Source organism: Triticum dicoccoides, chromosome 6A (genome assembly GCF_002162155.2).
Source record: "Triticum dicoccoides isolate Atlit2015 ecotype Zavitan chromosome 6A, WEW_v2.0, whole genome shotgun sequence".
NCBI lineage: Eukaryota > Viridiplantae > Streptophyta > Magnoliopsida > Poales > Poaceae > Triticum > Triticum dicoccoides.
In genome coordinates, this window is record NC_041390.1 from 419,918,564 (window position 1) to 419,933,319 (window position 14,756).

The window sequence follows — 14,756 nt, forward strand, 5'->3', positions numbered from 1 at the left end:
TTATTTATGTAAACAAGAGCAAAAGAGTTCGTAAAAGTTTTTCTTTTTCACTTTCAGTTTATCAACTGAATTGCTTGAGGACAAGCAAAGGTTTAAGCTTGGGGGAGTTGATATGTCTCCGTCGTATCTACTTTTCCTAATGCTTTTCCTCTTATTTTGGACTCTAATTTGCATGATTTGAATGAAACTAACCCGGACTAACGTTGTTTTCAGCAGAACTACCATGGTGTTTTTTGTGTGTAGAAATTAAAGTTCTTGGATTAGAACAAAAATTATATAATAAAATAGAATTACTAGAGTCAAGAACCACCTGAGGAGGGCCCTTGGGTGAGCACAACCCACCAGGGCGCCCCCCCCCCCTCCTAGCGCGCGCAGGTGGGTTGTCCCCACTTGGTGACCCTGCAGACCCTGAATCCAACTACATAAATACCTATTTTTTCAGGAAAAATCAGGGAGAAAGAATTATTGCGTTTCATGAGATGGAGCCGCCGCCCTCTCCTGTTATTCATCGGGGGCCAGATCTGGAGTCCATTTTGGGCTCCGGAGAGGGGGATCTTCGATCTTCGTCATCACCAACCCTTCTCCATCGCCAATTCCATGATGCTCCCCACCGAGAGTGAGTAATTCTTTCATAGGCTCGCTCGTCGGTGAGGAGTTGGATGAGATTCATCACGTAATCGAGTTAGTTTTGTTAGGGCTTGATCCCTAGTATTCACTATGTTCTGAGATTGATGTTGATATGACTTTGCCATGCTTAATGCTTGTCACTTTGGGCCCGGGTGCCATGATTTCAGATCTGAATCGTTTATGTTATCACCATTATATCTATGTTCTAGATCTGATCTTGCAATTTATATTCACCTATTACATGTTATGATCCGTAAACCCCAGAGTGACAGTAGTCGGGATAATTTCCGGTAATGACCGTAGTTTGAGGAGTTCATGTATTCACTATGTGTTAATGCTTTGTTTCAGTTCTCTATTAAAAGGAGGCCTTAATATCCCATAGTTTCCAATTGGACCCCGCTGCCACGGGAGGGTAGGACAAAAGATGCCATGCAAGTTCTTTCCGTAAGCACGTATGACTATTTACAGAATACATGCCTACATTATATTTATGAACTGGAGCTAGTGTCGTATCGCCCTAGGTTATGACTGTTATATGATGAATATCATCCAACGAAATCACCGATCCAATGCCTACGAATTTCTCTTATATTGTTTTTGCTAAGTTACTACTGCTATCATTATTGTTACACTTGCTACAAAATCATTGCTATCACTGTTACTGTTACTATTGTTGTTGCTACTAGTACCAAAACTATCATACTACTTTGCTACTAATCACTTTGCTGTAGATAATTAATCTCCAGGTGTGGTTGAGTTGATAACTCAGCTGCTAATATTTGCAAATATTCTTTGGCTCCCCTTGTGTCGAATCTACTCTACCCTCGAAAACTATTGCGATCCCCTATACTTGTGGGTTATCAGTCACTCATCCACCTCGCCAACCACACAGTTTGCCAACAGTAATAACCTTCTGTCCAAAATTAGCATACGTTGGATGGTCCACTTCACCCAACACCAAGAAGATTATTAACATAAACATGCAAAGAGGATATCAAATCTAATATCAATAGATCTATCACACACTAGGGTTCATCCATGTCACCAAGAACTAAGGGAACTACTCACACATGAAGGCAACAAACATGACACCACCGAAGATAGAGATCATGAATTAATCGCAAATGTAATACATAAGTTATTCCTCTAGGGTTATTAATATTACAATAGGGGAGAGGGTAGATGATGATGATGATAGTGGGGATGATGTTGGAGCCTTCTTGATGAGGATGGTGGAGGCGGCGACCTCCCCTCACCGGTTCCTCCCTCCGGATCACTCCGGCGGCTAGGGTTCCTGCTTCTGGATGAGTTTATGGTGTCTCTAGGCATCTGAGCCATGATTCATCTTCCCAAGGCGAATATAGTTAATCCGGCGGCAGCGATGGCACTCCATACGACCGCGCATACGGGCGGATGCGATCGTCTGGAATGTCGTCTTTTGCTCTAGACCTCCTCCTACAACTACTTCTTTCTCTTATGGTAGGTGATTACCACTTTAGTTGCGTGATTCCACTACAATTTTATGAGATTTCTTCTATAATAATAATATTTGGCCCAAAAGGCTTTATCTAAGGAAAAAGACAAAAAGAAGCGCGCGAAATCGGTAAAATTCCAACAGCCTATAGAGTAGGCACATAAATACTAACAAAATAATCACATAATTTGGACTCATCACCTAACTCGTGCTAGTGTTGGCATTGCCCATTCTTGTCCTTTTGTTACATGCCATGTTATTGTGTCTTGGGTCGTCGCATTTACCACAATTGTTGTTGTCAGGAGGCTCCATGAAATGACCTCTACCAAATGTTTTCATGTCAGTATATCCAGGTAGATCTTCCATGTCACCCCTGGACCTCTTCTTTCTTCTTCTTCCCTTTGTAGGCACCATGAGTTCAGAATCAAGAACGATATGTGGTTCATCATACTCAGGCCACCGTGACTGGTCGAAGAAAGGATGGAATCGAGGCACCATGTCAACCTTGTGGTTTCCAATGTGAACTCCTGCAACCACATGGTCATCCCATCAGAAATGGGCAAGTTTCTCGCCTTGGCCGCCATCATCAAATGCGAGCATGAGCAGTGATACTTATGAGGCCTCTCACACGCACACCACCGGTTCTTGAGGTGCACCTCATACACAACACCACTGTAAGTCGCATAGTCTCGTGTTGTGCCACCTGGCTCGTCGACTTGGTAGATCATTTCTTTATAGTTGAATCTAATGATTTGTTGATGTGAAGACTTTCTTGCTTGAAACCTCAGCCAATCATCAACCTTGTTGGGATAATTTATTTTCCACCTATCCATTTGGCAGTCTTTAGGGAATGCCTAAGAAAATACTCATTGAGCTTCAAGAAGGTATATTTCAATATTGCGGGCACCGACAAAGAACAGACACCTTAAGCACATTGAAGCATTCAACCATGTTGCCCTTCATGTCGTTGTATCTCTGACCTCCTTCATCGTAAGTGCGTGACTACTTGTGCTTATCCTCCAAATTGCTTTTCAAGAAATCTCTTCCCCCTTTGTTCTTTTCCAATGCCTTCAAGAGTTTATCATAGCAACTTTTGAATGCATTGGTGTGAATGCCAGACAAACATGGGTAAGGTCTTTGCAAAACTCCTTGCTCTTGCATGTCCGATAAAAGTTTTCCAAGAAATGCCTCATGCACCATCGATGGTGAAGCTTCGGGAGGTCCGGAATAACAACGTCTATGGCCTTGAGAATGCCATGGTTCTAGTCAGATATGATGCATACCTCCCTATTCCCAATCACCCTGGTCCTCACATGCCCCATGAACCACTCCCAGTTGTCGTCGTGCTCGGAAGACACTAAAGCGAATGCCACCGTCATCACGTTATCATTGGACGAGTGAACCATTGCCACCATTAGTGTGCCCTTGTATTTCTCGGTCAAGAAAGTGCCATCTATAGACAACACTGGACGACAATGCTTAAATGCCTCAATGCATTTCCCAAAACCCTAGAAGGCACGGTGAAACACCCCGTCAATTTCCTCAATCCCATGCCGCATGCCAGGGTTCCTATGTGCAATGGCTCCCAACATCCTTAGGAGAATATTGTATGCGTCCTCATAATCACCATGCAACATCCTAATAGCATTTGCACTGGCCTTCCATACCTTCCCATAATTGACCTTGTATATATATCGTTCTTTAACCGAACTCATGAGAAATTTCGCCTTCACAGTTGGATCGTGGGATATCTCATTCAGTAATTTGTAGCGAGGAAACTCATACATGAGTTGACGGTGTCCCTTACTTCGGTCAGCATTCTCTAGCGGTATGCACTCATGAGTGGCCACACAACTCTTCAGACCCATTGCCTGGTTTCACAAATTTTTCTTCCATGGACCTTCCATGGGCAACCTTCTTTGTCACATTTCACAGTGTAACACACACTTTGGTTGGATTTACCAACAACAAATGGCCTATGGTTCCTAATGACGTAGTCACTAAACCAAATCTTGAACTCTTGCAAGCACCCAAACTTGACGCCTTTCTTCAAATAAGCATTCTCATCCCCAATCTTTGGCCTTGGATCGCCGACTTTCGCGCAAGCTGTTGGTTCAACCAACCCCAATCTCATGCCACCATCAACAATGGCCTTGTCGGCAAGATTAATATAATGAAACAATGGGACACCTCTTTCCTTGCCCGTCACCTTCTTGAAGATTTGATTTTCTTGTGCCATGAATTCATCGTCGTCTAATTCCTCTTCCATACCCTCATCATCCGAGCCATACCCATATATACGGCTATAGGGGAGGCTACTATCCATGTCTTGCTGGTAGCGAATGGCATCCAAGTTACCAATGGGATTATAATGAATCTCTTCAGCTTCCGCATACGCATCACCATGAGCAATATCATCATTATCACCATGAACAATAGCTTCAACCTCTTTCTCTTGAATAACTATGGCCCGAGCATTCATCTTGGCTTCATTTGGTTGGCTACTTGGTGGTTGGCTAGAAGAATTAGAGACACACACCTTGAATCTCCCATCATGCATTAGGGAGGAGGCATGCTGGTTCAAGTCAATTTGTAGGAAAGGAACCTCAACCTTGGTGGCAAATAATTCAATTAACTTGTCTTGTGATTCCTCTACTTTATCCTTGTACACCTTCCAATGCAATTCTGAGGTGATGGGCATACTGGTTAATCGAGACTTCACGCCCACTCCAATATCATACCTTCCAATAAGTTTGGTCTCATCACTTGGTGCAATCCAATGTAACACACTTCTCACTTTCACACAAAATAGAGCTAGGGTTTGCATAAAAATGACAAATGCCACAAAATGAGATGATTCCAACCAACCAAAAAGATGAGATTGAGTGAGGTACCTTGAGTGATGAAGATGGGCTCGATCCACCGGAGAAAGCTAAGCAATGGGGATGTATTTGGTGGAGGCTTGGGTAGGGGTGAGAGGAGGAAGAAGGGGTGAGCTCGGGCAAGAAGAGGATTTGGGGGCAAATGGGTGGCTGGTGGGCCCCACCCAAGCCCCACTCACTCACTTAGCACACTCACCACCCTACCGTCATGGCCTACGGCGGTAGGATATAACAACCTACCGCTAATGGTTGTGGCAGTAGCTACTTATCCACATCAACAACGTTGTTTACATTGACCCAAACCCTACCGTCAGGACCCGTAGCGGTAGTCTGTTACACCCTACCGCCGGATCAGGTGATGGTAGAAAAAGGGTCAGATCCGAATTTTTTTTGGGCAGTGATAGGCGCCGGCAGTCGGGCCGAACGGTTGGGCCGGACTAGCCCCAGCCGCATAATACGTGGGTCCCAGACCACAGGATTCCACCCCTCGCCCCCACCCCCCACCTCGTGTCTCCTTCCTGCAACAGTTCCCCACCCTCCTGCTTCCCTGTCCCCCTCCCATGGCCTCCCCCTTGAAGCTCTGTGGCCACCACTCGCCGGCTCGTTGGTGTCGCTCGCCGGGCCGCTCGCAGATTTGATGATTGCAGCAAAAATCAATTGGTAAATCTGGTCCTAGCTCCGCTTCGCGGTTCCAGCAAAAATCAAAAGGTCGTTGTAGCAAAATCAGTTGATGATTCCAGCAAAAAACACAAATGTAGCAAAAAAAATTAAAAAACATGCCTCGCCTCATGAAGAAATTGGTTCCAGCAAAAAAACACTGGGTTCCAGCAAATTAAATCATCGGTTCAAGCTTTTTTCAGCATTGAAACCTTTTTCCTGCGGTGGAAACTTTTTTCTCGTGGCACTTGAAGCTTTTCCTCAAGCCGAATGAAGCTTTTCCACAGCTGGTTGAAGCCTTTTCTCCCCAGGATGGAAGCTTATTCTTCCATGCCGGCTTGAAGCTGGTTCCAGCAAGAAGCAAAACTCAGCGCGTCGTGAAAAAAGGATGTACCAATTGACCATGCTGATAGTAGCAAAACTCGAAACGGTGGTAGCAAAAAGCAGTACACTGGTTCCATCAAAACAAAAAGACATGGATGTAGCAAAATTTGTCTCCGGTTCCAGCAAAACAAAAACATGGTTGTAGCAAAAAACTCAACCGGAAAAAACATCACATTTGCACATTCCAAGCAAAGAAACATTCACCGATTCCAACAAAAATCAACGTTGGTCGTAGCAAAAATTGAAAGCCTGATGCAACAACGATCGCAGAAACGCTCAAAAACAGCTTCTGGTCCAGCTCGGGGCTTCGCCGGTAGTAGCAAAAATCGACAATGGTTGCAGCAAGAAAAACAATCACGATCCTCGGTATCGCCGGTAGTAGCTTTCCGTTGTCGTCCATGGCTTTCGTCGTCTATGGTTGAAACTTTTTTCGCCGTCGGTTGAAGCTTTTCTCGTAGCCGGTTGCAGCTTTCGGGTTTGCGCAAATGCCTCACCTCCAAAAATCAGTCTTCTGGTCGAAATCTTTTTCCAGAACGATTGTAGCTTTTGAAGGAAATATGCCCTAGAGGCAATAATAAAGTTATTATTTATTTCCTTATATCATGATAAATGTTTATTATTCATGCTAGAATTGTATTAACCGGAAACATAATACATGTGTGAATACATAGACAAACTTAGTGTCACTAGTATGCCTCTACTTGACTAGCTCGTTAATCAAAGATGGTTATGTTTCCTAACCATGAACAAAGTGTTGTTATTTGATTAACGAGGTCACATCATTAGTTGAATGATCTGATTGACATGACCCATTCCATTAGCTTAGCACCCGATCGTTTAGTATGTTGCTATTGCTTTCTTCATGACTTATACATGTTCCGATGACTATGAGATTATGCAACTCCCGTTTGCCGGAGGAACACTTTGTGTGCTACCAAATGTCACAACGTAACTGGGTGATTATAAAGGAGCTCTACAGGTGTCTCCAATGGTAGATGTTGGGTTGGCGTATTTCGAGAATAGGATTTGTCACTCCGATTGTCGGAGAGGTATCTCTGGGCCCTCTCGGTAATGCACATCACATAAGCCTTGCAAGCATTGCAACTAATGAGTTAGTTGCGGGATGATGTATTACGGAACGAGTAAAGAGACTTGCCGGTAACGAGATTGAACTAGGTATTGGATACCGACGATCGAATCTCGGGCAAGTAACATACTGATGACAAAGGGAACAACGTATGTTGTTATGCGGGCTGACCGATAAAGATCTTCGTAGCATATGTAGGAGCCAATATGGGCATCCAGGTCCCACTATTGGTTATTGACCGGAGACGTGTCTCGGTCATGTCTACATTGTTCTCGAACCGTAGGGTCCGCACGCTTAACGTTACGATGACAGTTATTATGAGTTTATGCATCTTGATGTACCGAAGATTGTTTGGAGTCCCAGATGTGATCATGGACATGACGAGGAGTCTCGAAATGGTCGAGACATAAAGATTGATATATTGGAAGCCTATGTTTGGATATCGGAAGTGTTCCGGGTGAAATCAGGATTTTACCGGAGTACCGGGAGGTTACCGGAACCCCCCGGGAGCTATATGGGCCTTAGTGGGCTTTAGTGGAAAGGAGAAAGGGGCAGCCCAAGGTGGGCCGCATGCCTCCCCCCTCCCCTAGTCCTATTAGGACAAGGAGAGGTGGCCGGCCCCCTCTCTCTCTTTCCCCCCTCGAGGAATCCTATTCCAACTAGGATTGGGGGGGGGAATCCTACTCCCAGAGGGAGTAGGACTCCCTTGGCGCGCCCTCCTTGGCCGGCCGCCCCCTCCCCCTTGGCTCCTTTATATACGGAGGCAGGGGGCACCCTAGGACACACAAGTTGATCCTTGAGATCGTTCCTTAGCCGTGTGCGGTGCCCCCTGCCACCATATTCCACCTCGATCATATTGTAGCGGTGCTTAGGCGAAGCCCTGCGATGGTAGAACATCAAGATCATCACCACGTCGTCATGCTGACGGAACTCCTCCCCGGCGCTTTGCTGGATCGGAGCCCGGGGATTGTCATCGAGTTGTACGTGTGCTAAGAACTCGGAGGTGCCGGAGTAACGGTGCTTGGATCGGTCGGATCGGGAAGACGTACGACTACTTCCTCTATGTTGTGTCAACGCTTCCGCAGTCGGTCTGCGTGGGTACGTAGACAACACTCTCCCCTCTCGTTGTTGTGCATCATCATGATCTTGCGTGTGCGTAGGAAAATTTTGAAATTACTACGTTCCCCAACAGTGGCATCCGAGCCAGGTTTTATATGTTGATGTTATATGCACGAGTAGAACACAAGTGAGTTGTGGGCGATATAAGTCATACTGCCTACCAGCATGTCATACTTTGGTTCAGCAGTATTGTTGGACGAGACGACCCGGACCAACATTACGCGTACGCTTACGCGAGACCGGTTCCCCCGACGTGCTTTGCACATAGGTGGCTTGCGGGCGACTGTCTCTCCAACTTTAGTTGAACCGAGTATGGCTACGCCCGGTCCTTGCGAAGGTTAAAACGGATTCAAATTGACAAACTATCGTTGTGGTTTTGATGCGTAGGTGAGATTGGTTCTTGCTTAAGCCCGTAGCAGCCACGTAAAACTTGCAACAACAAAGTAGAGGACGTCTAACTTGTTTTTGCAGGGCATGTTGTGATGTGATATGGTCAAGGCATGATGATGAATTTTATTGTATGAGATGATCATGTTTTGTAACCGAGTTATCGGCAACTGGCAGGAGCCATATGGTTGTCGCTTTATTGTATGCAATGCAATCGCGATGTAATGCTTTACTTTATCACTAAGCGGTAGCGATAGTCGTGGAAGCATAAGATTGGTGAGATGACAACGATGCTACGATGGATATCAAGGTGTTGCGCCGGTGATGATGGTGATCATGATGGTGCTTCGGAGATGGAGATCACAAGCACAAGATGATGATGGCCATATCATATCACTTATATTGATTGCATGTGATGTTTATCTTTTTATGCATCTTATCTTGCTTTGATTGACGGTAGCATTATAAGATGATCTCTCACTAAATTATCAAGAAGTGTTCTCCCTGAGTATGCACCGTTGCCAAAGTTCGTCGTGCCCAGACACCACGTGATGATCGGGTGTGATAAGCTCTACGTCCATCTACAACGGGTGCAAGCCAGTTTTTGCACACGCAGAATAGTCAGGTTAAACTTGACGAGCCTAGCATATGCAGATATGGCCTCGGAACACGGAGACCGAAAGGTCGTGCGTGAATCATATAATAGATATGATCAACATAACGATGTTCACAATTGAAAACTACTCCATCTCACGTGATGATCGGTTATGGTTTAGTTGATTTGGATCACGTGATCACTTAGAGGATTAGAGGGATGTCTATCTAAGTGGGAGTTCTTAAGTAATTTGATTAATTGAACTTAAACTTATCATGAACTTAGTACCTGATAGTATCTTGCTTGTTTATGTTGATTGTAGATAGATGGCTCGTGCTGTTGTTCCGTTGAATTTTAATGCGTTCCTTGAGAAAGCAAAGTTGAAAGATGATGGTAGCAATTACACGGACTGGGTCCGTAACTTGAGGATTATCCTCATTGCTGCTCAGAAGAATTACGTCCTGGAAGCACCGCTGGGTGCCAGGCCTGCTGCTGGAGCAACACCAGATGTTATGAACGTCTGACAGCTCAAAGCTGATGACTACTCGATAGTTCAGTGTGCCATGCTTTACGGCTTAGAATCGGGACTTCAACGACGTTTTGAACGTCATGGAGCATATGAGATGTTCCAGGAGTTGAAGTTAATATTTCAAGCAAATGCCCGGATTGAGAGATATGAAGTCTCCAATAAGTTCTATAGCTGCAAGATGAAGGAGAACAGTTCTGTCAGTGAGCATATACTCAAAATGTCTGGGTATAATAATCACTTGATTCAGATGAGAGTTAATCTTCCAGATGATTGCGTCATTGACAGAATTCTCCAATCACTACCGCCGAGCTACAAGAGCTTCGTGATGAACTATAATATGCAAGGGATGAACAAGACTATTCCCGAGCTCTTCGCAATGCTGAAAGCTGCGGAGGTAGAAATCAAGAAGGAGCATCAAGTGTTGATGGTTAACAAGACCACTGGTTTCAAGAAAAAGGGCAAAGGGAAGAAGAAGGGGAACTTTAAGAAGAACGGCAAGCAAGTTGCTGCTCAGGAGAAGAAACCCAAGTCTGGACCTAAGCCTGAAACTGAGTGCTTCTACTGCAAGCAGACTGGTCACTGGAAGCGGAACTGCCCCAAGTATTTGGCGGATAAGAAGGATGGCAAGGTGAACAAAGGTATATGTGATATACATGTTATTGATGTGTACCTTACTGGAGCTCGTAGTAGCACCTGGGTATTTGATACTGGTTCAGTTGCTAATATTTGCAACTCGAAACAGGGACTACGGATTAAGCGAACACTGGCAAAGGACGAGGTGACGATGCGCGTGGGAAACGGTTCCAAAGTCGATGTGATCGCGGTCGGCACGCTACCTCCACATCTACCTTCAGGATTAATATTAGACCTAAATAATTGTTATTTGGTGCCAACGTTGAGCATGAACATTATATCTGGATCTTGTTTGATGCGAGACGGCTATTCATTTAAATCAGAGAATAATGGTTGTTCTATTTATATGAGTAATATCTTTTATGGTCATGCACCTTTGAAGAGTGGTCTATTTTTTGAATCTCGATAGTAGTAACACACATATTCATAATGTTGAAGCCAAAAGATGCAGAGTTGATAATGATAGTGCAACTTATTTGTGGCACTGCCGTTTAGGTCATATCGGTATAAAGCGCATGAAGAAACTCCATACTGATGGACTTTTGGAACCACTTGATTATGAATCACTTGGTACTTGCGAACCGTGCCTCATGGGCAAGATGACTAAAACGCCGTTCTCCGGTACTATGGAGAGAGCAACAGATTTATTGGAAATCATACATACCGATGTATGTGGTCCGATGAATATTGAGGCTCGTGGCGGATATCGTTATTTTCTCACCTTCACAGATGACTTAAGCAGATATGGGTATATCTACTTAATGAAACACAAGTCTGAAACATTTGAAAAGTTCAAAGAATTTCAGAGTGAAGTTGAAAATCATCGTAACAAGAAAATAAAGTTTCTACGATCTGATCGTGGAGGAGAATATTTGAGTTACGAATTTGGTGTACATTTGAAACAATGCGGAATAGTTTCGCAACTCACGCCACCCGGAACACCACATCGTAATGGTGTGTCCGAACGTCGTAATCGTACTTTACTAGATATGGTGTGATCTATGATGTCTCTTACTGATTTACCGCTATCGTTATGGGGTTATGCTTTAGAGACGGCCGCATTCACATTAAATAGGGCACCATCAAAATCCGTTGAGACGACGCCTTATGAACTATGGTTTGGCAAGAAACCAAAGTTGTCGTTTCTTAAAGTTTGGGGCTGCGATGCTTATGTGAAAAAGCTTCAACCTGATAAGCTCGAACCCAAATCGGAGAAATGTGTCTTCATAGGATACCCAAAGGAGACTGTTGGGTACACCTTCTATCACAGATCCGAAGGCAAGACATTCGTTGCTAAGAATGGATCCTTTCTAGAGAAGGAGTTTCTCTCGAAAGAAGTGAGTGGGAGGAAAGTAGAACTTGACGAGGTAATTGTACCTGCTCCCTTATTGGAAAGTAGTACATCACAGAAAACTGTTTCTGCGACACCTATACCAATTAGTGAGGAAGCTAATGATGATGATCATGAAACTTCAGGACAAGATACTACTGAACCTCATAGATCAACCAGAGCGAGATCCGCACCAGAGTGGTACGGTAATCCTGTTCTGGAAATCATGCTGCTAGATCATGATGAACCTACGAACTATGAAGAAGCGATGGTGAGCCCAGATTCCGCAAAATGGCTTGAAGCCATGAAATCTGAGATGGGATCCATGTATGAGAACAAAGTATGGACTTTGGTTGACTTGCCCGATGATCGGCAAGCAATTGAGAATAAATGGATCTTCAAGAAGAAGACTGACGCTGATGGTAATGTTACTGTCTACAAAGCTCGACTTGTCGCAAAAGTTTTTCGACAAGTTCAAGGGGTTGACTACGATGAGACTTTCTCACCCGTAGTGATGCTTAAGTCGGTCCGAATCATGTTAGCGATTGCCGCATTTTATGATTATGAAATTTGGTAGATGGATGTCAAAACTGCATTCCTGAATGGATTTCTGGAAGAAGAGTTGTATATGATGCAACCGGAAGGTTTTGTCGATCCAAAGGGAGTTGACAAAGTATGCAAGCTCCAGCGATCCATTTATGGACTGGTGCAAGCCTCTCGGAGTTGGAATAAACGCTTTGATAGTGTGATCAAAGCATTCGGTTTTATACAGACTTTCGGAGAAGCCTGTATTTACAAGAAATTGAGTGGGAGCTCTGTAGCATTTCTGATATTATATGTGGATGACATATTACTGATTGGAAATGATATAGAATTTCTGGATAGCATAAAGGGATACTTGAATAAGAGTTTTTCAATGAAAGACCTCGGTGAAGCTGCTTACATATTAGGCATAAAGATCTATAGAGATAGATCAAGGCGCTTAATTGGACTTTCACAAAGCACATACCTTGACAAGATTTTGAAGAAGTTCAAAATGGATCAAGCAAAGAAAGGGTTCTTGCCTGTGTTACAAGGTGTGAAGTTGAGTCAGACTCAATGCCCGACCACTGCAGAAGATAGAGAGAAAATGAAAGATGTTTCCTATGCTTCAGCAATAGGCTCTATCATGTATGCAATGTTGTGTACCAGACCTGATGTGTGCCTTGCTATAAGCTTAACAGGGAGGTACCAAAGTAATCCAGGAGTGGATCACTGGACAGCGGTCAAGAACATCCTGAAATACCTGAAAAGGACTAAGGATATGTTTCTCGTATATGGAGGTGACAAAGAGCTCACCGTAAGAGGTTACGTTGATGCAAGCTTTGACACTGATCCGGACGATTCTAAATCGCAAACCGGATATGTGTTTACATTAAACGGTGGAGCTGTCAGTTGGTGCAGTTCTAAACAAAGCGTCGTAGCGGGATCTACATGTGAAGCGGAGTACATAGCTGCTTCGGAAGTAGCGAACGAAGGAGTCTGGATGAAGGAGTTCATATCCGATCTAGGTGTCATACCTAGTGCATCGGGTCCAATGAAAATCTTTTGTGACAATACTGGTGCAATTGCCTTGGCAAAGGCATCCAGATTTCACAAGAGGACCAAGCACATCAAGAGACGCTTCAATTCCATCCGGGATCTAGTCCAGGTGGGAGACATAGAGATTTGCAAGATACATACGGATCTGAATGTTGCAGACCCGTTGACTAAGCCTCTTCCACGAGCAAAACATGATCAAGCACCAAGGCTCCATGGGTGTTAGAATCATTACTGTGTAATCTAGATTATTGACTCTAGTGCAAGTGGGAGACTGAAGGAAATATGCCCTAGAGGCAATAATAAAGTTATTATTTATTTCCTTATATCATGATAAATGTTTATTATTCATGCTAGAATTGTATTAACCGGAAACATAATACATGTGTGAATACATAGACAAACTTAGTGTCACTAGTATGCCTCTACTTGACTAGCTTGTTAATCAAAGATGGTTATGTTTCCTAACCATGAACAAAGTGTTGTTATTTGATTAACAAGGTCACATCATTAGTTGAATGATCTGATTGACATGACCCATTCCATTAGCTTAGCACCCGATCGTTTAGTATGTTGCCATTGCTTTCTTCATGACTTATACATGTTCCGATGACTATGAGATTATGCAACTCCCGTTTGCCGGAGGAACACTTTGTGTGCTACCAAACGTCACAACGTAACTGGGTGATTATAAAGGAGCTCTACAGGTGTCTCCAATGGTAGATGTTGGGTTGGCGTATTTCGAGAATAGGATTTGTCACTCCGATTGTCAGAGAGGTATCTCTGGGCCCTCTCGGTAATGCACATCACATAAGCCTTGTAAGCATTGCAACTAATGAGTTAGTTGCGGGATGATGTATTATGGAACGAGTAAAGAGACTTGCCGGTAACGAGATTGAACTAGGTATTGGATACCGACGATCGAATCTCGGGCAAGTAACATACCGATGACAAAGGGAACAACGTATGTTGTTATGCGGTCTGACCGATAAAGATCTTCGTAGAATATGTAGGAGCCAATATGGGCATCCAGGTCCCGCTATTGGTTATTGACCGGAGACGTGTCTCGGTCATGTCTACATTGTTCTCGAACCGTAGGGTCCGCACGCTTAACGTTACGATGACAGTTATTATGAGTTTATGGATTTTGATGTACCGAAGATTGTTCGGAGTCCGGGATGTGATCATGGACATGACGAGGAGTCTCGAAATGGTCGAGACATAAAGATTGATATATTGGAAGCCTATGTTTGGATATCGGAAGTGTTCCGGATGAAATCAGGATTTTACCGGAGTACCGGGAGGTTACCGGAACCCCCCGGGAGCTATATGGGCCTTAGTGGGCTTTAGTGGAAAGGAGAAAGGGGCAGCCCAAGGTGGGCCGCACGCCTCCCCCCTCCCCTAGTCCTATTAGGACAAGGAGAGGTGGCCGGCCCCCTCTCTCTCTCTTTCCCCCCTCGAGGAATCCTATTCC